A 23,670-nucleotide genomic window follows, 5' to 3' on the forward strand; every position below is an offset into this window, starting at 1 on the left:
AAGGTCTCACGCTTATACGGCCCTTAACAAGAAAACTAGTCTGTAAAATGAGTTACTTAAGAGCACGCACATACAGTACATATACATGTATACCCTTCTTGGAAACCAAATTCCAGCTAAACATTTCAGTAAAGTTTTAGAGAATGCGGTAGGTTCAAAGTGCAATGAATTTGACAGCATTTATTTTTTATTAACTTTTATCACTGTAGCCTAAAAATAAAGAACTCCAATAACACAGAATGATAACGATACTTTCAAGCTGCAGTTCCAGTGCTGTTACAGCTGAAAGCGCATCCCAACCGATCCGTTACTCACAACATCCTTGGTTTAGTGAGGAAATGTTAACTGCGCTTAGATTATGTACGCGATGCAGAACGGCATATTGTTACATATTAGTTATATTCTAGTTGTAAGAAGTGACAGGAAATGGCATACACATGCAAAGCGGATTGTTCTGCTGTAGCTCAGCTCCCTTCAGCACTGCAGAATGGTTCTAGAACCTAGAGATTTTTTAGAGGATTTTTGTTCCGAATCGGAAATCGATCCTGCACGACGACTTTAGTGAGAGACAAACCTTTTTGGTGCCCTTTCCTGTGCAAATTCCCGTAATAGTCATTTGTTTTTTGGCGCAGTGCTCTCCTAAGCAGAATTTAGAGTAGAGTGAAGCAAAACGGAGCTAGCAGGGCTAGCTTTTATCCGTTACATTCTCTGTTTCTATGCAGCTGTGTATATTTTTGAGTCTTGGAATGGTTTTAGATGTATTGAATCGATATGTTTCGAGGATAATTCAGCTGTTACCAGTTTACAGAGAAAAAAGGGAGGTGGTGTGTGTGTAGGGGGTGTTATTGATTGACCATCCTTTTCGGCTGACCTTGACAGAGACGAAACAGATTCCCATAGTTTTCAAATCTGCCAGAATCGAGAGTATACCGAACAATTCCAGAACAAAAATAATTACGCACATAGAAATTTAGATCGTAATAGACAGGTTTCTGTGAAATGAATGCTGCTGCGTGTTTGAAATATGAGCTGTGGCTTCTAAATATGTTAGCTTTGATCAAAACAACACAAGAGGGTTATTAAACACCCCTTCTCTTCACGATCAGAACTACCACGTATTTGATGTATTATGTAAGAGTCTGAGAACATATGGAATACTGAAATAGCGTTCGCTGGGTTCATTTTTGGATATTGACTTATAATTGCCAGAACTTTGTCTTTTTAACTCTTTATCGATTAGCCATGAGTAATACGGATATGTACTCTTATCTCTTTCCGAGTTTTTAAGTTCTAGCACACCGGTCTGTTTTGTAAACCCATCTAAAGGAAAAAGGAAACAACATCGCATAACATAAGTTCATTTTGATTCATGGGTTGGGACTGATAGAGGGAGCAAAGTAAAAAATGTTTTTAATTCTGTAGCCCAATAGAAACTTGATGAGTTCAGCCCCCGATCCTGGTGACTGTTCTTTTCCTGTCTGAGAATATTGTACTCTACAGTAATCACATTTAGGAGACACAGACTAGAAATATATTAGAAAAAAAACACGCTCTGAATGTTGGCTCCCAATGACATTCTCGCAAGTCCTGATGCATATTGATGGTGGTTAAGTCTGGTTTAAATTAAGCGGCGAAATGTATAAGAAAGATCAATTCTTCCTTTTTGCCCATTCCCGCGTCTATAAGGCGTGCTGATCAGGTCGGCGCAACACCGACATTATTCCGCCTAAATATTTTTTGCCCTGTCGGAAAACCAGCATATTTTGTTTAACCTACTCTGAACGATCGATGTCGACTGTTCGAGTTTAATCAAGTGTTAAAGGAACTTTGGCTTAAGTTAATTTTAATGAAAGTAAAACCAGTTTTAAAATTATTCCTAGTGATTTTGACTTTATAATGACAATAAACGGAGTTGTTCTTCTAGAAATTAGTGGGGAAAAACTTTAACAGAGTGACCCACTTTTAAAATAAACCTTTGAATGTTTCTCTCATGTCATGAGTAGGCTAGATTTCTTCAGAATATCTAGAATAGTTTTTAAATAAATAAAGCTTGTATTTTGTTTTACATGTGAGTTTATTACAGGAGAGTTGTTTTTTTACAAAATCCTTCATACTATTAATAAAAATACATTTTTCATTTACCATGAAAAATACTGGTGTTAAAATGAGTAGTAAAACTCAGATTTGTATATTATTTTTTAAATTGTGTGTGTGTATATATATGCCGCCTCATTTTCTACTTAACACTCTTTCAGCACTGTTAAAAATAGCCCATGGTCCCAACATTGTAGAATTATTCCTCATTGCTCTTTCCAGGCTTTCACCAGGCAGCCTGTCCTGGATAATTCCTAAGAGTAATAAATCAATAGGAAGATTCCAAAACAGTGCAAGGGACAGTGCGGGAATTTCTTTATCCAACACTATTAACTTCATTTGAAAAGTGATTAATGTTCAAATAATAAGACACTGTCACAAAAGGACAGATACCACGCTGAAGGACATGGTTTTAAAGATATCCTTGTCTCTCTCTCTAGGTCCCTAGCATGTGTAGCTGTATCTTGTGGGCTTTTGTGAAGGTGCCTGCCTAAGTAAAATCAGTGGAATGAAGAACAAAAGAAACAAAACTATTCATCCTCTATTTTTTCACCTTAAAATGTGTGGCACTTGTTTTATTATGGTAGCTGTAAAGGTTCCATTAAACCTTTTGCCAGAAATCCCGGCTGTCTTGGACTGAGAATTGCAATAAAGCCTCTCATTGTATTGTTTGGACACACAGCCAATTTTAAACAGCCCTTGCTCTTTAGAGAGTGACAACCGGAGAAAGAAAAAAAGATTTTGTGTGATTTCATTGTCATTTTACCGAAGTACTGTTTATCCAATAGAGGAAGCTGCATGGCATTAATTTGGAAGATGATCTTCTGATAAATGTAGCCTGTATGAGTGCATTTTTATGTAACACTACAGGATAATCGCTAGGATTTTACAGTGTCTTATGGAAAATAACATACTATCTGAGAAATGATTATGATAATGTGACCTCATCTATGAAGAAAAGCATGGTAAATGGATGCAATTAATCAAAAGAATAAAAAGAGTAATAAAAAATGAATCCTTTTAGAATTCTGAATTTTAGTGCTTCTTTTTATGCTCTTGAAAATGGGTATCACTGTACTCTACTTTTTTGATAAGTGTAATCATGCTGACTTTGCAATGGACCTGCAAAACAGCTGTAGTAAATGCAAAATTGCTGAATACAAGACATTTCATTCTATAGAGGTACTCTGGCCCCAATATTGCACCTGGATTTAGTAATGCATCCATATGTTTTTTTGAATCGCATAGATTTATCTATTTCCATATAAATGTTTTAGTACAACTTCAATTACAATGGAGTTGTTTACCTAAATATTTTTCTAGAATAGTTTCATGAAACTGGTCTTCATTGTTTGAGAGGCCTGCAGCCAAGTATATTCTCTTTTTCCAAAAGTTAAATGCCGTTTTTTAAAGATACTTTGCAGTAACCCGTTTTTATCCATGCTCAGGAAAGTGGGACTTTTAAAATTCCCACTGTGCGATGGTAAAGGTCGACATTGTAGATGATTAGTTGTGCACCTGGTTTCAGTAACAACATTATCATAATCATCATCTTCATGAGAAGCATTTGTCTGTATAATGCTGGACATAACTAGCTCTAATACCTGCCAGGTCTCTTTATCAGATGCAGGTCCTGTCATCATTTTGTCGCATCTTAACCGATAGATTAAAAGATATTTGGATTTGCAAAGTTAACTGTGTAGGTCTCTGTCAGACTGCAATAAAGATGTGATTTTTAAATTAAGAGTTCAGAATAATGAAAGAGGAAGGAAGGCTTTTTAGTCTTTCTTTGTCTTATGTTTTGAGAAAATAAGCATAAGCTTCTTATTAGCTAAAAATCTGCGAATTATTCCTCCCTTGGTCAACTAATTCTTTCCTTAATCGGTTTTAGGCATGTGCTTAAAGACTATAGAATGTGTTCACAGGGAATGAGTAACATTGGATATGTTACGAAGATTCCAGACTGCTTTCCTTTCTCTCTTCATTTCTTTAAAGCTTAATGGAGTGCTGTATAATTTGTTTCTTTCAACAGAGGGCTCTCATGTTGCTTTTTCATTGTTTCAGTCGGGTGGGAAGAAACAGTCAAGACTTTGAATTATTATGTATAGGAAGGGTGGACATTTCCCATAATTCTCTGGAAGGGTTTGAAATTGTAATTGAAATCAGCTACAGGTTTTTTTCTCGTCCTGTTGGATAATGCCTAGATGTTTCCTGTGTGGGGCTGTTGGTCAAAGCAGTCTACTTGAAGTGATTAGTGAAGTAATGGTGTATGCTGGACATGCTCAGGCAGTGAAGATGACACTTTTTAATGCAACCTTTCCTGTTGGTCCCTATGAGTGATGGTTTCAGACAGAAACACAAATCAGGACATGATTTCCCTTTCAAATACTGATGGAGCGATGGATGACGGGGTACTTTGAATGCAAACACAACTCAGCAGTGATATCAGAGAAGGGAATGAGAATGACTAGTAAATGTTACAGAGTGGAGTCAAACAAATGATGCCCTTTTATGTTCTCTCTACATTAAGCTTTGGCTCTTCCTGAGTTACTTAATGAAGAGAACTGTGTGCCGGGGAGGACTGCACTAGAATATCAGAAGCAGAGTGCAGGATGCAATTCGGCCTAGTGACAGCTGTTGGAGTATCTCTGCTAAAGAGGATGTCAGTCTTTTGGATAGGATGCTGTTAAAGCCCTTCATCTGACAGCAAGTTTATTCTGGCGTCAGAGAGACAGCAATCTGATACTACAGGCAAACTACTGTAACAAAAGAAAAAAATGTAATGTCAAAAGCAAGTGTTTCGAAGGCTGGTGGTCACAGAAGCAATAGCGTATTTAGATTAGTTCTTTTATTTTGTGGGTTGTTGACTGTTCAAATGGAAAGTCTGATTTCAACAAATGTCACCAGGTTGTGGCAGTCAAATAAAAAGGCTTTTTTTATTCTCATAAAGTGCATTTTAGTGCTTGACTTGAGAACAAAAAAAATCTGTTTATTCTGTCCTTAAGGTACACAGACGGTGGTGACTGTGTCCCTGAGGTGATGCTAAAGCAGATGAATTGGGTGATAGCCTCTTAGCCAGACTGAGACTAAAACCCTGCTGAATATGAAGAATAATGATGTCTCCTATGTAGTCATCCCTTGTATTAATATAATTGTTTCACAAGTCTGGAATCTAGTGTGATCTTTTTTGTGAGATCCTGTGAAAATGCTGATGTTACATGTTAACTTATATACTGTAGCTCGATATGTGAAATGTGCTGATGTATCATCCGAGCCCCGCTTCGCAATTATTCATTTAATTGAAGGCAGCCTTATTTTCAAAATGACAATAATAAGACAAAGGTCTCTCAATTAACAGTAGGATTTTCCATACTTATGAAGTAAACTATATCTATCTGATCGTAACTTTTCCATTTGACATTCACCAGAGTGGTGTAAGAGTCTAATTTTGTTGGGACGAAGAGCAGATTTGCTCGTGGCTGTTACTGACACCCATGGAAACCGGTTGCACAGTAGAAAGATGCAGAGTTTATTCAGGAGGCTTCTGGGGATTGGTGGCAGAGCAGGCCTTGTTTTCCTGAAACAAGGGCAGGGGACACAAACAGAGAATCAGAATGATTGGAAGGAGCGTGGCAGAATGAAAAATACTCATATAATGCCTTAATATTCTCTTCACCAGCATGAAGCTCTATTGATAGTACTTCAACAGCTCAGCTTGGGTCCTTCATCTCAGCTGTGTTTTCAGTTTTAATGGGAGCTGGGTTTCAAACCTCTCACTAAAATTACAAAACCACAGTTCACAATACACGAAAAAGTGATGAGACCCGATAGTGTACACCCATGCTAATTTTTTGCTTTGTGTGAGATTTCTAATTGTATTGCCTGCAATAAGATGCACTACAAAAGTGTAATTCAACTACACAGCCAGCATGATTCTCATTGTTTTTCATTTTAATAAATTGAGTAAAATTATAGTAGTTCCAATAATTTTATATTCCACAATGGTAGATGTTCGTTGTTTTCTGGAACACCTGCTAAATTCTAGCAGTGGTTCCAATGGGATATGAGTGCTAAATTCTCTATTGTGGTACAGGCTATATGCGGCATCTGATTTGAATGTGGGATGTATAGTTCCCTGGACATGGAAAAGATTTTCATTTTTTTAAATTCCTTATTGTTCTTGTAACTGTGCCGTCCTCTTGTTTTTTATATTTATAAACATTTCCATTACTAAGTGCAAGTAAATGTATGTGTTTAATATTGTTGGTGTGCAATTTTTTGTAATGTCATAGTCAGCAACTTCTGTAGAGTCCCATAGAGTTCTTCAGTCAAAACAGGATGTTTTAGGTTAACACACCCTTAAACTAAGTCAAATGTAATTTTATATTTGGTGGACATTTCATTCCCAAAAAGGGAAAGTTGGTTTTGGAGTTGGTTTTGGTGCACAAATTAAAGTGTTCAGACAATAAAAAATATTTTTAAGACTTCTCCTCAGAGAAATGCTACCTTATAAGTGTTTTTATAGTTTCCTTTTTAAAGCAGAGTGCATATTTAACTCGGTGTGATACGAGGTCTTTGTGTGTTTTTTTTGTGTGAAGGCTATATTGTATGTTGTAGCCTGACTAAACTGTTCCAGATGCTTACTGAAATAAGGCCTCTTTCTGTACCTTTTCTTTTGTCAGTTTGCATTTTTGTTTTGTAGTCTTACACTGTGCTGAAGTTGCTCATTGAACTTAAATGAAAGTGGTGGAATAGTGTGTCTAGTATAGAAGAATCAAACAGACTGACTTATAACTAGAACTATCTCTTAACTCATCATTAGTACAGTCCTGGAGATCTGAGCAGTTGTGAGCAGTGCTTGAGATGAGTCTTAAAATAGCCCGCAAAAAGAGAAGGTGTTCATATTAATCACTAATTAAAGCTAATGCTACAGTGATTCTCCAGGAAGAGAATGCTCTATTCCGTGTGAGGTGAGGAAGTTTCTGTTCATCCCAATTGTTTGTACAGCACTGTGATTCTTTCATTGTCTCCATTTTATTTAAGTATTTGCCCCCCACAGTTTGCTGTCCTTGGACTAGGTATGATTTTATCTAGAACTATTTACCATATCTGGAATATTTGTACAAATGTGCTGTCTGGATAATGTTAAGGGTCCTACAAAGCCTGTTCCGATGTTTTAATTAACTGTGATGACCGATAACCAAGAACAAGAGACGTGCAGAATTAACATGTTGGCTGAGTCTTGAAGGCACCTCTCTGTAAAATAGTTGCCCATGGGGAGTGTAAAATATTAAGAACTTTTCCTGCAGTGAGGGGATATCGACTCTTTCTGGTAATACTCCATGAAGTTCCTATACATTTCTTTGTAGATCAACCACTAGATGGTGTGTTTTATATAATTTTTTTTTCCTGCAGTACCACCCACTGACCCAGTGTTTTTGAAAATAGAAATAGAAAGTAAAGTTGTATATTCATACATTTAATGGTCAAAACATTTCTAGTATGTTTATTGCCGACTATTATGAGTTTCACTCATGGTTTTCTGTTGTGCTTTCTGTGTATTCAATCTGTTAAGGATTTATACATCTACCATTTCAAACAGTAACATTAAGTAAAATGTTGGATCCACTGTATTAATCAATTGAATTTGCTTAACCTAATCCTGTCGTACATGAAGTGAACGTTTTAAGATGTGCTTTATAGAATATTTGTATAGGAATAAAGAATTATTTTATGATGAGCTATCCAGGCTTAAGCATGTTGTCACATATCCATCGGAAATCCTGCTACCAGTGAATCTTGTATTTGACTTCCCCAATTCTTTTCTCTGTCTAGAAATACTGAGTGATAATTGTCATAAAAGAAATGAAGCAAATATTTTTTGCTTGAAAGCTGTCCCTTCCTCAGTTCATTGATTTGTCCCTTTTAACTTCAGTGGAGCCAGCTGTGAATCAAAGAATGTGTTCAGACACAATTTCCGAGTACTTTATTCTTTTTTTAAATGCTTTAAAAAGAAGCATGAGCATACTGGGCTGCTTTGGTTCACGTAGCGCTAGACCATATTACAAAGGCTCAGACCACTTATCAGACTGAAAAAAAATCAACTCGCCTCAATAACTTCTGTGAAAATGAGCTGCAAGACTTGGCTTGCTGCCGGGAAGAGGATCGCTGTGCTGGTATGGATACATGTTGCTGCTGCTTCATGGCTCAAAGGTTGACTGAAATAAAAAGCCATTGATAAAACAGATAATTGTTCAGGCTGGATTCACCTTTCATCATGTGGACATTGTTTGTGTTGCGTTTTTGCACACAAAATAATCTCATCACAGTGCCATTTTCAGGCAGAGAAGATCTTTTTTGCCCCCTTTATTCTTTGGAAAGCACATTGTCTGGTGAATAAGCAACAATCCTGAAAAAGCTATAATCTACTCATGTTGGGGCATTATGAAATATTTCCTAAAATGAATCCCAACATCAGTAGCTAGCTGCACAAAGATAGTTTTGAAAACAACTAGCTAATTTGGATACTGCTTTTAAATTGTACTAATGTAGTTTTTTTTGCATCAATAAAGGACAACTGCACGTAGCTTTAAGGATGTATATGAGTAATACAATTCCTTGTTGATGACACTTCAGTGTAACAGTTCAAAATGGGAATCTGACAAATGACTTAGTCTGGGGTGAAAAATGTTCTTGCCATTGTTATCAAGACAGTGATAAGGACAGCTAGGCAAGCCCATGTTGAACTATATGAGCACCTTCCTCATTGTGGGCAAAGACTGCAGGCTTTGAAAAGCAATTACTCACTAGATTTAAAAAAAAATGTCAACTTCTTAACTGAAATTGCACTTCTGATTCTTCGTTCTTGGGGGAAAAAAATCCAGAAAAGCAATTATCACCCTCCCAAGAATTCTGGGTTATAGAAGTTGATTCCACCTCCAAAAGTCCACACCATGGATTTGAGTCTTTGGTTTCTTTTACTGCTTATATAATCAGATACATCTTTAATTAATTTAAAATTATTTTTTATAACTACATTTCAAAACCACATTAAAACAGGAGGAATGGAGTTTTCCTGCTGAAGGAAGTGTCTCCAGCCTTACATTCCCTTTATATTTTTAGTGACACTTCAGTTTCCACAGAGTTTGCAATCATGTTATTACCTCCAAAGACAGTAAGTATGTCTTCTGTATTTTTAATATACTTTTCACATAATGCTATGTATTTAAGATCCTGCAATTAATAGAGACTAGTTAAAACAGGATAAGTTTTGTGTCTGTATCAGAAGGCTCAGAGAATCTTTAAAAACCCACTATGAAACACTTACTAAGGAGGCAGAGGCTCAGAAAGTGTGTGTGTCTAAAGTTCTTAGGGTTGTTGTTCCATCAATCCAATCCCAAGCATTGAGTTTCATGGTAAGCAATGGGTACAAGGCAGGGTACACACTCGCATCAAGGGCCAGTGTTTCCAGAAGCCATTTAACCTAGTTTTGGAACGTGGGAGGAAACCAAAGCACCTAGAGGAAACCTACAGTATGTGAACATGGGGAGTACATACAAACTCCACACACAGAGCACCCCAGGTCTGGAACTGAACCCACAGCTAGCCACCATGTTGCCCAGGGTTGCACTATTGGCCTAAAGGTAGTTTTGTGAAATAATATATAAAAGTAGTGCCTTACTGTATGCAAAATTAAAAGCACAAGTTCTGTAACATGAAGCAAAGCTGCAATTTAACAAGCATCTAATAAGCTCTTTGACACATTTCATTTTGAGGGTTTGGACAGAGATGCATTACTGCAGCAGTCCTTTTTTAGGGTAGTTAGTGTTTGTTGATGGCTCTTCTGAATTCTGATGACTTAATATTATTCTTCTGGAAGAAGCTTCTGGATTTAAGTGCATCTTTTGATACTGTCAACTGTAGCATTCTGCTAGATTGCTTAGAATATTATGTATGGATCATTGGTACTTTGCTTTATTACTTTACCCCTTCTCTTCTTCCTACTAGGAAATAACATGTAAATTTTGCAGTTTTAAAACTGATGTTGTCTTATTTACTTAGGGTGTTCCACAGGGTTCTGTACTGGGACCTTTACTATTTAGTATTTATATACTGAGTATCAAAAGATTTTTTTTTATGCTTACATGTGTTTAAAAGTATACAGATTTTTATTGTTTTGGCATCTCTTTGATTCATTGATGATATTGCCTAAGCACTGATCACTTTGTTAGGGATAGAGTTGATTCGGCACAGGTGATCGAGTAATATTACTCATCAATGTCAAGCCTGGTGAAAAGAAACAAAAACATGAAAATGGACCAACATGCCCCTTATCAGGGGAGCTTGTGTTTGATTGTACCCTGACAGCTCAATGCTACATGGCTGAAATCCTAGGACCTCTTTTGCAACCCTTCCTGTGAACTAATTCTGAGAGTTATTCTGCTTTACTCACCAGACTTGATCATGTGTGACATCTAGGCACATCAAGAAGCACGTGTTGTAGAGTTTTCATTATAGATGTGCTTGTACTGCTTCCCATGGTCTTCACCCATCTTCCTAACCTTTGACTTTCACAGTAGATTTCATGTAGATGTTAAACAGAATTACAGATTTACATATATCATGTCTGTTCTATAGAATGTAGGCTCCTCTGCTATATAGTGGTTTTATAAAGTTTGTGATAACCTTGTGAATGTGTTGCATGCACTGTTATATACTAAGCAATAGATGCACAGTATACTGTAGATGATTGTAATGCTTAGTACACTGTATATGGCTCTTGGTTATTTACTATCTCAGACTTGGGTTTTGAGACTATGCTAATGACTTTCAGGCTTACTTGCAGGTTGAATCAGATGCTATTATGTGGTAGCTGTCCTTTACAGAGACTTTTCTGTCTGTCGTTAAGATATGAATGCAACCTGAACTTCAACCAACAATGAGACAATGCTGAGTCCATGCTAATAGACTCACAATGTTAGTTTTGCAAAATCAGTACCTTCAGTGTTGGTGAAAAAGTTTAAATCAAACCCTTGATGAAAGTTAGAAACCTTGGTGTTGCTTTTGAAGCTGTTTTCATTTGCAGCTCATGTTTGAAACCCCACAAGGTTAAACCTGAGTAATGTTGTTTTCTGAAGATCCTTGCTCTGCCTGTTTGATGCTGCAATTTTAATACAAGCCTTTGTTTAATCAAGGGAACAAGTAAAGATTTATTCCATGCTGAAAAGAGAAGAAAGGAATTGCAATGTTTTGTTTCCTTTCTTCTCTTTTCAGCATGGAATAAACCTTTACTTGTTCCTTTGCAGTCTACGCATGCTGACACAGCTACCTATTTGAACTACTTTGTTTATTCAAGTTTAGTAATGCACTTTAAGTATATATTTTAATGGAACCAGCCAACATACTGTTGATAATCTTGAGGTTAAGGTCACATGACAGTTAATGTCCTGTGCCTTGGTGTTGTATGCCTGATATCCATCTTTGTCACAGCACTGAACATAAAAGACCGGCTCTGTCCAATTCCTGGTCCAGGTGAGCCGGTTGTCTGCCAGTTTTTAGGTCTCTTTAAAGTATGCGTAAAGTTGTGAAAAGCTGTTAAATTGGTCCATTTAAGCTAGTAACAAGCTAATTGAGCCAGTTAACAGCTGAGCTGGAATGAAAATCTGCATTCACACCAGTCTACCAGAATCTGGATTGGGCAGCTCTGCTCAAAATGGTTGAACAGATTGATATCCACTGTCTTACACAGGTATGAGATAACCCCATGTCAAGAGGTATTTTGTGCGCAAAATCCAAAATCAGAGAACATTCTCATTAAATTCTTCCAGTAACTTTTGTTTTTTTTTTCACATTAGTGCAACCGAAAACTAGGTTCTTTGGGAGTACAGGGAGACCTGGATCTGCCCTGTTGAATGCAGTGAATGTTTTGTATTCTGAGATTTGTTTAAAAGGTAATGTTTATTTTTTTGCACAATTTATCATTTTATTAAGATCAGTTTAATTATGAGGGTTGCACCGCAAAACAATCATTTCTTTTTAAATAAGGATTGTGGTTAACTTAATTTAACTTTGTGTAATAAGGTTTACTTTTTGGTGTTTTTTTCCTCTTTTTGCTGTGGATTGTAACATGCAGAAATTCAACTTCCCCATGGCTGATACTACCCAAGAAATCCTGTTTGCAAAAATGGTTGAATTATGTTTTGTCTTCCACTTTGAAATCCAGTATATGTTTATGATGTGGTAAGATACTCTTGGCTATTAATGCCCTTGTTATGCTCATTAATATGTAAATTGCCCCAGTCGAAATAGGTTTCCAATCATGAAGTCTTTTCTTGTTAAGCCTCAAATTTGAATAAATGCACTCCAGGAAAGCTGCCACGCCTGTAAATCTTTAGGAATCTTGACGTTCTTTGGCAGCAGAGCAGAACAGCAAACGACAGTGTTTTTCAACTGTACAATTGATTTAATAGGAACCCTATTGATTCTTTTGACATAAAACATATGGGTTATAAATGTGTATGGTTTCTCATTCGTTTTTTTAAATATCACAGCAGTGGGGCCCTAATTAGTAGGTTGTTTGAATACTGTGGCCTTTTCATATGACATTTTAATATTTTATTGCCCTACTTTTAGTATCTTTCAACAATTGCTCCCACTGTAGATCACAAAAGTTCTTAGTAGCATCAAATCAGAGCATTCGTTTCTTTGTTCTCACTGATGTCTTTGTATGTCTGATAGCTTTAAGAGCATTGATATTGAATTCAGAAGGGCAATGACAAATGACTTAATAAAAAATTGTTTTTATGAGGCAGAACCTCAATATACTTTATAAATCAGGTTGAACTTCTTGAGGAGTTATTGGTGGTTAATAAGAGAGTCTTATTAAAAAAACAAAACTTAAAGGAAATGCTGTTTGCTAGGAGTAATGTGTGATTTGTATAGTTTAAAAGTGGAAGGACTTGTTTGGCATGTACTGGATATGTTAAAATCTTAAGCTATAGACATAAGCTATAATGGTGACGGGCTGAGGGAATCCTAGGAGAAATGCTGTCTGGCAGGGGTTGCAGATGAAAGTGCGCACAATGCTGACATTGATTGGAAACCATCCTTCAGTGCAGGATGTTCAATTGCATGCCCACACGGCAGAAAGAAGTAAACCTTCACAAGCAACGAGTTTTCATCTCCAGTGCCCTGGGTCATACGTGCTGAAGTGATTACTAAAACAGTGCCTGGTGCATGACTAGAGGCATCTACTGTACACACCTCAGGCTAAAGGCAACTCAGAGGGGTGTTGTCTACTGTTTATGTATAGGTTCTATTTTAACACAACTTTTCACTTCCATGTGAACTACTTCTTAAATAAACTTGCATCCTGTAGCTTTAGTTCACCATAGCAAATGTGATTTCTGCAGAACAGCATATAGCTGTCTGCTTTATCCTACTAAGAGTCTGGCACCTCCAGCAATCGCCCATGCCCTCATGGCTAATTACCCTTCAATGTTGGGAATCTGGAAGAAGTGGCAGAGGACCCTGATTCTTCTTCAAGGAGGTGGGTTTCAACATAGTTTCCTCACTTACGGTTTCAAAAGTACTTTACTTCCCCCACTGCTGAGGAGAGGATGCACGCTCTTGTGGTAAAATGGAGCTGAAATTTACAGCCAAGAGAGCCAGCAGCCAGGCTCTATATCATTTGTCTTTACAGGCAACCTCTGTGTTACCCAATGAAATGCTGCCCAGATTTATGTTGCAGCGGAAGAGATTTCTCTTTAGTTAATCGTTTAGAGCTCTTTGAGACCCATGTCCTAAGTGACAGATGATCAGCAGTAAAATAAAATAGAAGTTAGTCATGCATGATATTGAATAAGATTTTTAGGATCTAAAAATTCCCTATTTGTTTCAAGCGTGCAAATTCTAGACGAACAGCTACCTCTGTTGAAATGGTCACGTAGGGCGATTGTAGTGTCTGAGTTTATTCAATGTCATCTTTTGTCTTCAAGGAACCCTACAAGACCTTTTTACTGGTGCTAGTTTTACAGGAACTCTTTTTTTGAAAAGTATATAGTAGTGCTTGGCCTTGTCCGTTAGACTTTAAACCTTCTAAAAATGTTTTAACAAATAACGTCTGTACAGAACATTTTTTAGCTTGCTAAAGACAGTTGTAATTGGAATGGTTGGTTTTAGTTTTCAAAGAGTATCTGAATAAAGGTATAATGATGAGTTGCTATAACAATAGCAAGCTTTTGTAGGACTTGCATGCTTCTTTCTCTGAAGATGATTTAGATGTTTTGTATTGATTCCAAGGTAAAAAGTAAAGTGCTTTTGCAATGTTGAAAGTAATATATATATATACATGTAGCAATTTTTTGCAATGTCTCTGTAAAATATACAGAAGTATGGTTATTTCTGCAGAACTGGCTTTCTTTGATGCTTTGAGGGCAGTCTTGTTAAATTGACTTATTGGGGAAGGCTCTGGTATCTTCTAGGTTCTGCTGCAGCTGAAGCTCAGGATTAACATGATTGATCTAGTTATTGGCACAGATGGAGTATTCTTTTCAAGGTCTTTTAACGATGAGAAGGAGACACTTGCCTCAAGTTGCAGTAGTTACTCTATGTATAGGGAGGAGCCATCGGATATATACAGCAGAACTGAAAGATAGTGCTTAGATGCTAGATAAAATGTTTTTACTCTCTTTAGTGGCTCCTTTTTTTAAACAATGCATGTGCTATGATTTATAATTCTAACAATGTCCTCTGACTTTTAGCAATCCTCTCTATGAAATGGCCTTAACTGTCTGCCTTGACATGCATTTGCTAATGATTAAAAGATTATAATTACCATAAAGTAAGGATGAATTAAAACTCTGAAAAAAGACTCAAGGGCTTATTATTTAAAATGGGAAAAGATAAAGGGAGACATTTCTCTTCATTTATGGTGCATGATCATGGAAAGTAGTTGCCAAAGGCGATCGTGTACCCCAGTAGACTGTGTGTCTTTTTTTAAACTACATTTTTTCAGTTATATATATGAATGTGTAGCAGGTGTCTATAATTTGTGACATAAATTATAGAACATCAGATTTAAAAAACAAGGCTTACTTCCTTGGCCAGTGAAGTAATTGCAATGAAGTATTCCAAATATTTCTGGTTATTGAGGAACCAGCTCAGCCTCAGCTATGTGCTGAGAACATGGTGTTGCCTGTGTGAAAGTGCTTTCTTGTCTGTGAAAGCGCTCTGTGACAATGTGTTGTGAAACGTTCTATGCCAAATAAAAACAGGAGGTTTTTCTTTATACAAACAGTAGTGGGTGTCTGGCACAAACTACCTTGCTAAGCTGTCGAAGTGCTGCGTTTATCTACAAAGAAGGAAGACATTCCATCTGTCCCCCTTCTGTTTGTAACCTTTCTTCTGTTGTTAAGGTACCCACAGGTTACAGTTCGCTTAACCTACTGCTGATATATTGTGTGAGAATGAAAAGAGGAGATTGAAAGGCTGTGATATACAGCTATTTCTCTGCCCCCTACTATTTCGGCTAGGTAAGTTATTCTCAGCAGCTCTCTAACGCAAGTGCTTGACAGTAGATGTCTGATTAGCAAACAAAGGAGTATTATGTTACACTAAGTGTTTGGCGATGATGCTGAATTGACTGCAGCAGATGGTTGGTAACAAAATATCATTACATTTCCGCTTGGGGTTGTGCTTGTAGCCAAACTTATGAGACTCAGCCATTGGCAGTAATAGGATTTGTTGACCTTATTACTCCAGAATACAGGATAGAAAAGTGTCAGCTCTTCCTATAATTTCACACCTAAACTAATTTAGGAATCAAAATCATGTTCTCTAAAGCTTGTGTTTTTTGGTTTAAACCCAAACAACACAGAAGTTATCTTCCAAAAGAATTAAGTATGATTTGAGAGTGACTGTCTCTAGGTCAGAATTTTGTATGACTAAACAGAATCAGTAATTTTATCTTGTTGAATATTAAAATACAAACACCACCCCCCAGAAAATAAAAACAGGATGAAAAAGTAACATTTTAATTTACTTTCTAAAAGTGTGCTTCATATCCACCATTTGTGTGAATTGTTTACACCTTATCTGCAAGTAAGTTTCAAGCTGGAATTTGAAAAGCCTCTGTGATGAGTAATAGGTATGACAACACATTTGTGGACTGAGATGAGAACAAAATCACAATGAGCATAAACAAAATAACAAAACAATTTATGTACTTGTACATAAACCCTGAATAGGGAAACAGAATAGACCCTTTTCTGATGGTGTACTTTTATTTAAAAGAATAAACACTTTTGATTATTGTAGAGTTGTACTCAAGTATTTGCAAAGGCAAAACCAGTCATCAAAAGCTGTTTTCAGTTTCTGGGAATTATGGAAATGTGCACTTTCTGGTAAGTGCATCATGGGTTTAAATGTAGCTGTTTACTGGAGAGATGCGTTTTGCCTGCAAGCCAGGTCATTAAATAATTAGTCATCATGGACTGAAGCACAGGAAGAGCGCCTCTGAATTTGTTCTGGAGGTATAGCCAGTCTTGCCTTTTTTTAAAATAAAGGCAAATTGCCTCTCACTCCACACAAATTTCCTATTTTGCTTTACACTTATTTTAGATTTGCTGGCTAAAAAACAAGACATCTGGAGTGCATTATTAGCAATCACAGCATCTCACTTGGCTCCTCTAGGTAAAATAGCCTGTTTAAACATGCTTTGCTTTTTTAATGCTAAAATTGAACAGTCTTCTCTGTCGGAGCCCAGGAAGAGGTAGACTTGCTCTAAAACACAGTGGGAGCTTTGAAATCCTCATGGCAGATCACCTGCTCTATTTCAGATAACAGCATTAATGGGTAGTTGCTTCTTTTGATTTTTTATTTTGTTTCCACGACATGTTGACTCATTGTACTGGTGTGTGAACTATATAGGAGCAATCTGGTACTCTTATTTTTTTTAAAACAGACCATATGGTAGGAGGTGTCTTGAAGTGGTAAGAGCTTATAGGCCAAAGGGTCTGAATATTGCACTTTTTTAATGCACTGGTCAAGCTGATTACATCATTAGAGTCTGACCTTTTTGTCTAATCTCATCAAAGTTTAGTTGTGCTGGGGGCAACACTTGGTTAGTGCTGGAACTTAAAGATATGGTAGAGAACAGGTAGAGTGCTGGTAAAGAGTAAGGAGTCCCTGGTGTCCTCTCCCATACTGTGGAACAGTCTTAAGTTTTTGTTGCGATGCGTTTACATTTTTTTCCAATATATGCAAGTCCTTCACCCAAAGCCTTCTAAGTAATATTTGACGTTTTATTGTGTTCCTTTACCCTTGTTGCCCATTTTTTGTTCAGGAATAACCTGTTAAGTGCTGTAAGGAATAATAAAAATGACATTATTCCCAATTAAACTACAGCAGTAGTGTGACTGACCTGTTAGCTTCTTAGTAAAGTTTTTAAGGGTTGGATTATTTTACAATGATATTGTTTACTAGTTGCAAACAAACATCTGCCATTACAGTGAATTGTACCCTCAAGAGTGATGATGTTTTTAGCCGTTTTGCCTTCGCTATTATTTATTGCTTTTTGAAGAACAGGAATATAATGTAGTTTAATTGTGTGTAGCTGAAGAAGATATCTTGAAGAAGATGAATCGCAATAATATGAAGAACTCAAATAGTTTGACTCAATTCAAAATCCCATATTATCAGTTTGAATGAAACACATAAAAAGGCATGCATGCAGTAGATACAATTTTAATTTAATGGTGATGTGTGGAAGAGCTATAGTTGCCCAAGCTACCCTTTGATCGAGAAAAAAATCAAACCTTGCAGGAGACCAGAGGTAGTAAAGTAATTATTCTATCCCTGGATGAGTTTAAATCTCAGTTTAACTTTCTTTAAAATCTGTGAAAGGTGTACATTTTCTTAAAATTGTGATTCAGCAGTTCTCATAATTCAGTGAACAATATACTGTATGTGGGCTGATATACAAGCCATGTTTGGCATTTTGCAAACTTGAAATGTTTTTTGTGGTTTTTTTAGCATAAGCTCTTGTGCTTCTTTTAAGCCGAACTAACAAAGAAACAGTTATCAGCCCAAATAGGAGGATGTTATATTTAAGCTGCTTGTCCTCTTAGTCCCATGCGCATTGGATTTACTGTATTACTGGAGTAGATTCAAGCTTATCGCCATCTTTTTCATCTTTTCTGTTGTTGGCAGAATAGTAACACATGGAGCAAATTGCTGAATTATACCTAAAATAACCTGTATTGATCTTTGGTTTGTGGAGATCAGCTGTCTTTGGCTACAAATGTACAGTGAGTGAACAGTGTAGTAAGTGGTTAAACCAGCTATGACTCACAGCTCAGGGGAATGTAGTTATTTTTATAAATTTTAAATTTTTGCAGAGCAGGTGAATACGATTAGTTTCTTCATAGTGACCATGTAGTTATATCCAAAATGCTGAACCTGTAAGTTATGCTGTGGCCGAGATATTAGCCTTTCCCCCTGTGCAAAATGATCAATTGATTTATTTTTTCCAGCTTGCACGAAATACATTTGCACAGTGTTTTATTGCACTGTGCTTGTATATCATGCCTGAAAGGAAGAAAATTGCATTTGTTCTAAACCAAAACAGTAACAAAGCAGAAAGACCTTTTGAATCTGTAAACATTTAAACCATTTGGGCCGATTAAACCTCTTACTGAATGTGTGATTGAACACATTAAGAGCATTAGAAGCCAGTGCCTAGCAACAGATTGTAGCCTGGAGAGGGCTGGTACTTGGGAAGAACCAAGCTGCTTAACACATGCCCTGATTTTCACAAGGATCAACACAGTGAGCCATTTTCACAAGGATCAGTGCACTGAGCACTAGAGCAACAGGGCTTCAGTGCCATTCCTTAGATTATTGACCCTGAATGACACATTCAGTGTTACACAGGTAATGATAACCAACTCAATATAGACCTAGAACACCAACAGCACTATTAAGGTTTTAATGCAACCCAGTGTTATGGGTGTCCAGATAAAATACATTTAAAGCCACTATTTAGGAATTTATTGTTTTGAAAGAACAGGTTTGCACGCACAGTAGCACATGATGCATATATGAGCAGCCTGATTTTGAATTATCTGATCCTGGAGAGGCATGTCCAGCAGGTTTTATAGATAGATTTTAAATAAAATGTTTCTAAAGCTCTGGAGCAATTTAGCTATGCTCAGATAAAACAGGTGAGTAATTTACGGATCATTTGGAACAAATCCTAAAATATTCTTTAGCCCTAAAGGACCTGAGATCCTTTCATTGAGCCATTACTTGCTTAATTGATCAGTTGCTTAAACAATGTTAAATAACAGGTGACCTACAAGAATAACTGGATTGGCGATGAAGTTTACAGATCCAGGACTATATTATTAAACGCAGACAGGTGAGGCATTATTTGTATACCTCCATATACAGTATGTGTGTTGAGTTAATAACAATTGAAATAACTTTTCTAAATGATAGAAATTATATACTTGAGTTATGAGTGCATAACTTCTTATAGTTAAATTATCCAGTGAAAATTAAAAAGTCATGTCATGCTATTTTTTATAAATATGGATCTGTAGGGCAGCACTTGGACCCTGGGTACTCTGCACCTCGGCAAAGCTGTAGGTTCAGAACTTGGATGGGACACTGCTACTGTACCCTTGAGCAGGGTGTTTTACTCCAGTAAAGTGGACAAATCAGTGATTTTTATTAGCAGTGATAACTCTGAGATAGCTATAACCCATTTGTTTCAATTCAATTTATTTTTTAATAGCGCCTTTCACAACAAGGTTGCCCCAAGGCACTTAACAATGCAAGTAACCATACATGTTGTGAATACAGAACAGAAGACCAGAAGACAATGGAGGAGAGGAACCAAAAACTTATTACTAAGGAGAAAACAAAAACCTCTAGGGGTCCAAGGTCAACTGGCTGCCCAACCCCTTTGGGCATGCTAACATTATATAATTAAAAAAAAGGAACTAAATGAATGAGGGTATTAATCCATCCATCTATCATGTCTTCTGTATGTCAGTATTCCATCGCGGATCTCTGTAGATCAGCAAAATCCTCTTCAACGATAGCTATATCCACGATTCCCTCTTGGATCCATGGTAGTGATGCAGCATCCAATTCAGATGGTGCCCAGTTCGGTGCCATCCGGACATGTGCGGAGGAGAATAGGATAGTTTGGTCAGAACAGATGTATCTACCTGGTGGGCCAACATAGAGATGCACAATGGCATGTACAGCAGCACCAGCAGCCATGGTTGCAGCAGGCTATAATGTAAGGTGCGAGTAGGCTAGGCTGAAAAAATAGGTCTTCAGTCTGGATTTGAATACCGAGATTGCCTAGCCATCCCGAATATGGGGTGGGAGACTGTTCCTTAAGCTAGGTGCCCTGTAACTTCAGGCTTTACCACCAACTGTTTTTGATTAATGCGTGGAATATGAAGAAGACCTGCATTTTGTGATCTAAGCAGGCGACTTGGATGGTATACATTAATAAGTTCCATTAGATAGACAGGTGCCTGACCTCTGAGAGCCTTGTAAGTAAGTAAAAGGATTTTGAAGTCTACCCTGTACCTGGGAACAAGTAATAGGTTTATTCTATTCTATTTATTCTAAGAAAGAGAACACAACGTTTCGGCCGTGGAGCCTTCTTCAGGTGTGAGAGAGACAGGGCAGTAGGCAAAGGTAAAGTAGCGGGAGAACAAAGGTTGGGAGGGAGGAGGAGTGAGAGGCGGGAGCAGGGGATAGAAAGAGAGGCCAATCAAGAGGTGTGAAGTCAGAATGGGTACAGAGAGGTGTGAAATGAAATTTAGCTAGCTGCAGAATAATTTTAGTTTCGGTGGTCTTTCTGATGTATGAGTTCGGAAAACCGTCTTTGAGAACACAGACGGAGAGATTAGAGTGGTCATGGCCGTCAGAGGTGAAATGAGAAACAATTAATTACAAATTATTTTAATAAAATTATTCTGCAGCTAGGATCACACATTCTCCCTTCCCTTAACGACAGACTACTGTTCTTTTAAATTTTCTCCATTCATTGGAAGTTTCATTTCACACCTCTCTGTACCCATTCTGACTTCACACCTCTTGATTGGCCTCTCTTTCTATCCCCTGCTCCCGCCTCTCACTCCTCCTCCCTCCCAACCTTTGTTCTCCCGCTACTTTACCTTTGCCTACTGCCCTGTCTCTCTCACACCTGAAGAAGGCTCCACAGCCGAAACGTTGTGTTCTCTTTCTTCTTTTTTTTCAGCATGGAATAAACCTATTGTTCCTTTGCAGCCTACGCATGCTGATGCAGCTACCCACCTGAACTACTACCCTGACAGGAAGCCAATGAAGATAAGTTATAAGTTATACCCTTCTGGCTCTTCCGTATGCTTCAGAAGCAGATTTTACGATAGTAGCCTTTTATAGAACACTTCCTACTTTCTAAAAGAAAAAGTTGAACAACACTGAGCTGCAATTACAGTGAATCTACATTCGATTAAACCCACTCTGGTGGGTTTTTAGCACAGGTTCTCTAGGCCACCGTCAGTGATATTCAGTCTCATTATAATTACCTGAATTAACAGTCAGCTGAGTCTGACAAATGCTATTTCCTGAATTTATTTTTAGAAGGTTGGAGCTTATTTTAAAGCATAATAAAGACTGCGAAGATTGACACACTACAGTACTGTCTCCATTGTACATGACTGGAGAAGTGAGTGAAGTCTCTGTCTCGTATATAATTTTTTATTGCTGGTAACCTTGGCTTCAGTTGCATAGTATCCCCCCACCCCAACAAACACACAAATGCAGGAATTGAAATTGCAGTTTGTGTGTTACGTGCTTAAAGTATCTGTCCATTTCTCGCATGAAAAAATGAGGGGAAACACAAGCAACCAGTGATATATGGTCCTATTGATGGGAATTGAATTTGCAAGGAGGAAAATGGGATTTGGTTGCAGCCTGAACTGATAATGATGTAGCCCAAATTGATTTGTAATGGCTATTCATTGCAATGTTCAGCGGCTAGAGGGTTTGACACAAATATTAGTGCAGATGGCACTGAAAGGTGTGGGGGCAGCTATATGAATGAGGAGCTATCGCTTCCAATTTTCAGAAAACAAATCTGTCTGTGGACCTCATCCCATTCCCTGTCCCTGTTTTCTTTCTTTTCTTCTTTCTTTTCTTCTTTGGACTAGTCACTTTAGAACTTTTTCCTGCATATTAAACCAGTCGTCTTAAAATTATTCATATTTTTCTGGCTGCTTTTTCATTAAACTTTATCTGGTATATCAGACGCTGTAGGTCTCCTTTTCACTAAATTAATCATGTAACTTATACAAAAGATTAAAAAATATAATAAATATATACATGGGAAATAGGTGAAAGGTGGTTGTGCCACAATAATTTTATGTGTCTCAGCTGTGGATAATTGGAGCTGGTAACAGTAACAAAAAAGACCACACTGTTTCTATTTCTTAATGTATCAGAGGTTGGCAATCCTGTATTTCTGGGAAAACATTTGGTCACATTGACAGTTGGGGAAAATTTACAGGGCGCGGTAAATTTTAGACAGTTTAGAGCTGTCCATGGTGCTGAAATATTTGTCAATACATTCTAGAATATCAATCATCCTTTTGCTTGATTGCAGTTGGTTCATAGATGAGTTTATGTTCAGTGCGATTGTATTATCCTTTACCATCCCGGTTTCAAATATGGAGAAGGAGGTTCAAGGGACATCAACCATAAAACTTATTGTCCATCCTTTACTCTTTACATCTGCCATTTGAAAAGTGAGTCTGCTAGTGCGATATTACAACTGCTGCGGACAATGTGTTATGTTTCCTCATTGCAATTTACCAGTTTCTGGTGCAATCTACTAATTAAGATGTAAATTTTAAGAATTAAAGCTCTGATTATGTAGCTACCAATACTGTGGTTATATGCAAATTTGATAACTATAATTCTAGCTTTCTTGCTTCGAAAATCTTTTTGTGTCAAACAAACACAAATTGGTCACAGTGCATTTGGAAGTCAGACTTGAAATTGATTTTTTTCCTCTCAGTGTGTGAAAATTGCTACTGGCTTAGGTTCAGCATACCTGTGTAATGATAACACCTTTAAATGCAGAATATTACATTTGTCGGAAAGCAGTGACATTGTTGATCCAGAGCAACAGGAAGTCAGTGTATTGCTGCCTAGGGCAACAAGCTGTGTTTTGTGGTTCTATGGTCCCAGAAATTTGTCAGCAAAAGGGTAACTACTTTTGTGCAATATATTTCCCTTTGCAGAATGCCAGGACTTCAAACAAACATGACTATGTATCCATCAGTTTTATTAGCCATAAAATACACTCTGTGAAGGAATCTAATATCAATCACAGGGCTAAAAAGAAGCCAGTCTCCTTTTTATAGTTTTGAGAATGACCCTGGAAGTTATAGTACCAGTGTAACTCCCTTGAACTAAATATGTCCCTCCTATCCTAATAAATCTTCAATATGGCTCTATAATATATGCACTATGGATTTTTTGTAATGGCCAAAGCAATGGGATATA

At 37.2% G+C, this 23,670-nt stretch overlaps 1 protein-coding gene across 1 annotated transcript in view; it reads left to right on the top strand.

Moving 5' to 3' along the window:
* The window catches only part of ptprga (protein tyrosine phosphatase receptor type Ga), a 256,694-nt gene that overhangs the window by 690 nt on the left and 232,334 nt on the right, over positions 1–23,670 (top strand). The window lies entirely within an intron of this gene.

This window comes from Lepisosteus platostomus, chromosome 6 (assembly GCF_059453375.1).
Source record: "Lepisosteus platostomus isolate fLepPlt1 chromosome 6, fLepPlt1.hap1, whole genome shotgun sequence".
Taxonomy (NCBI): Eukaryota; Metazoa; Chordata; class Actinopteri; order Semionotiformes; family Lepisosteidae; genus Lepisosteus; species Lepisosteus platostomus.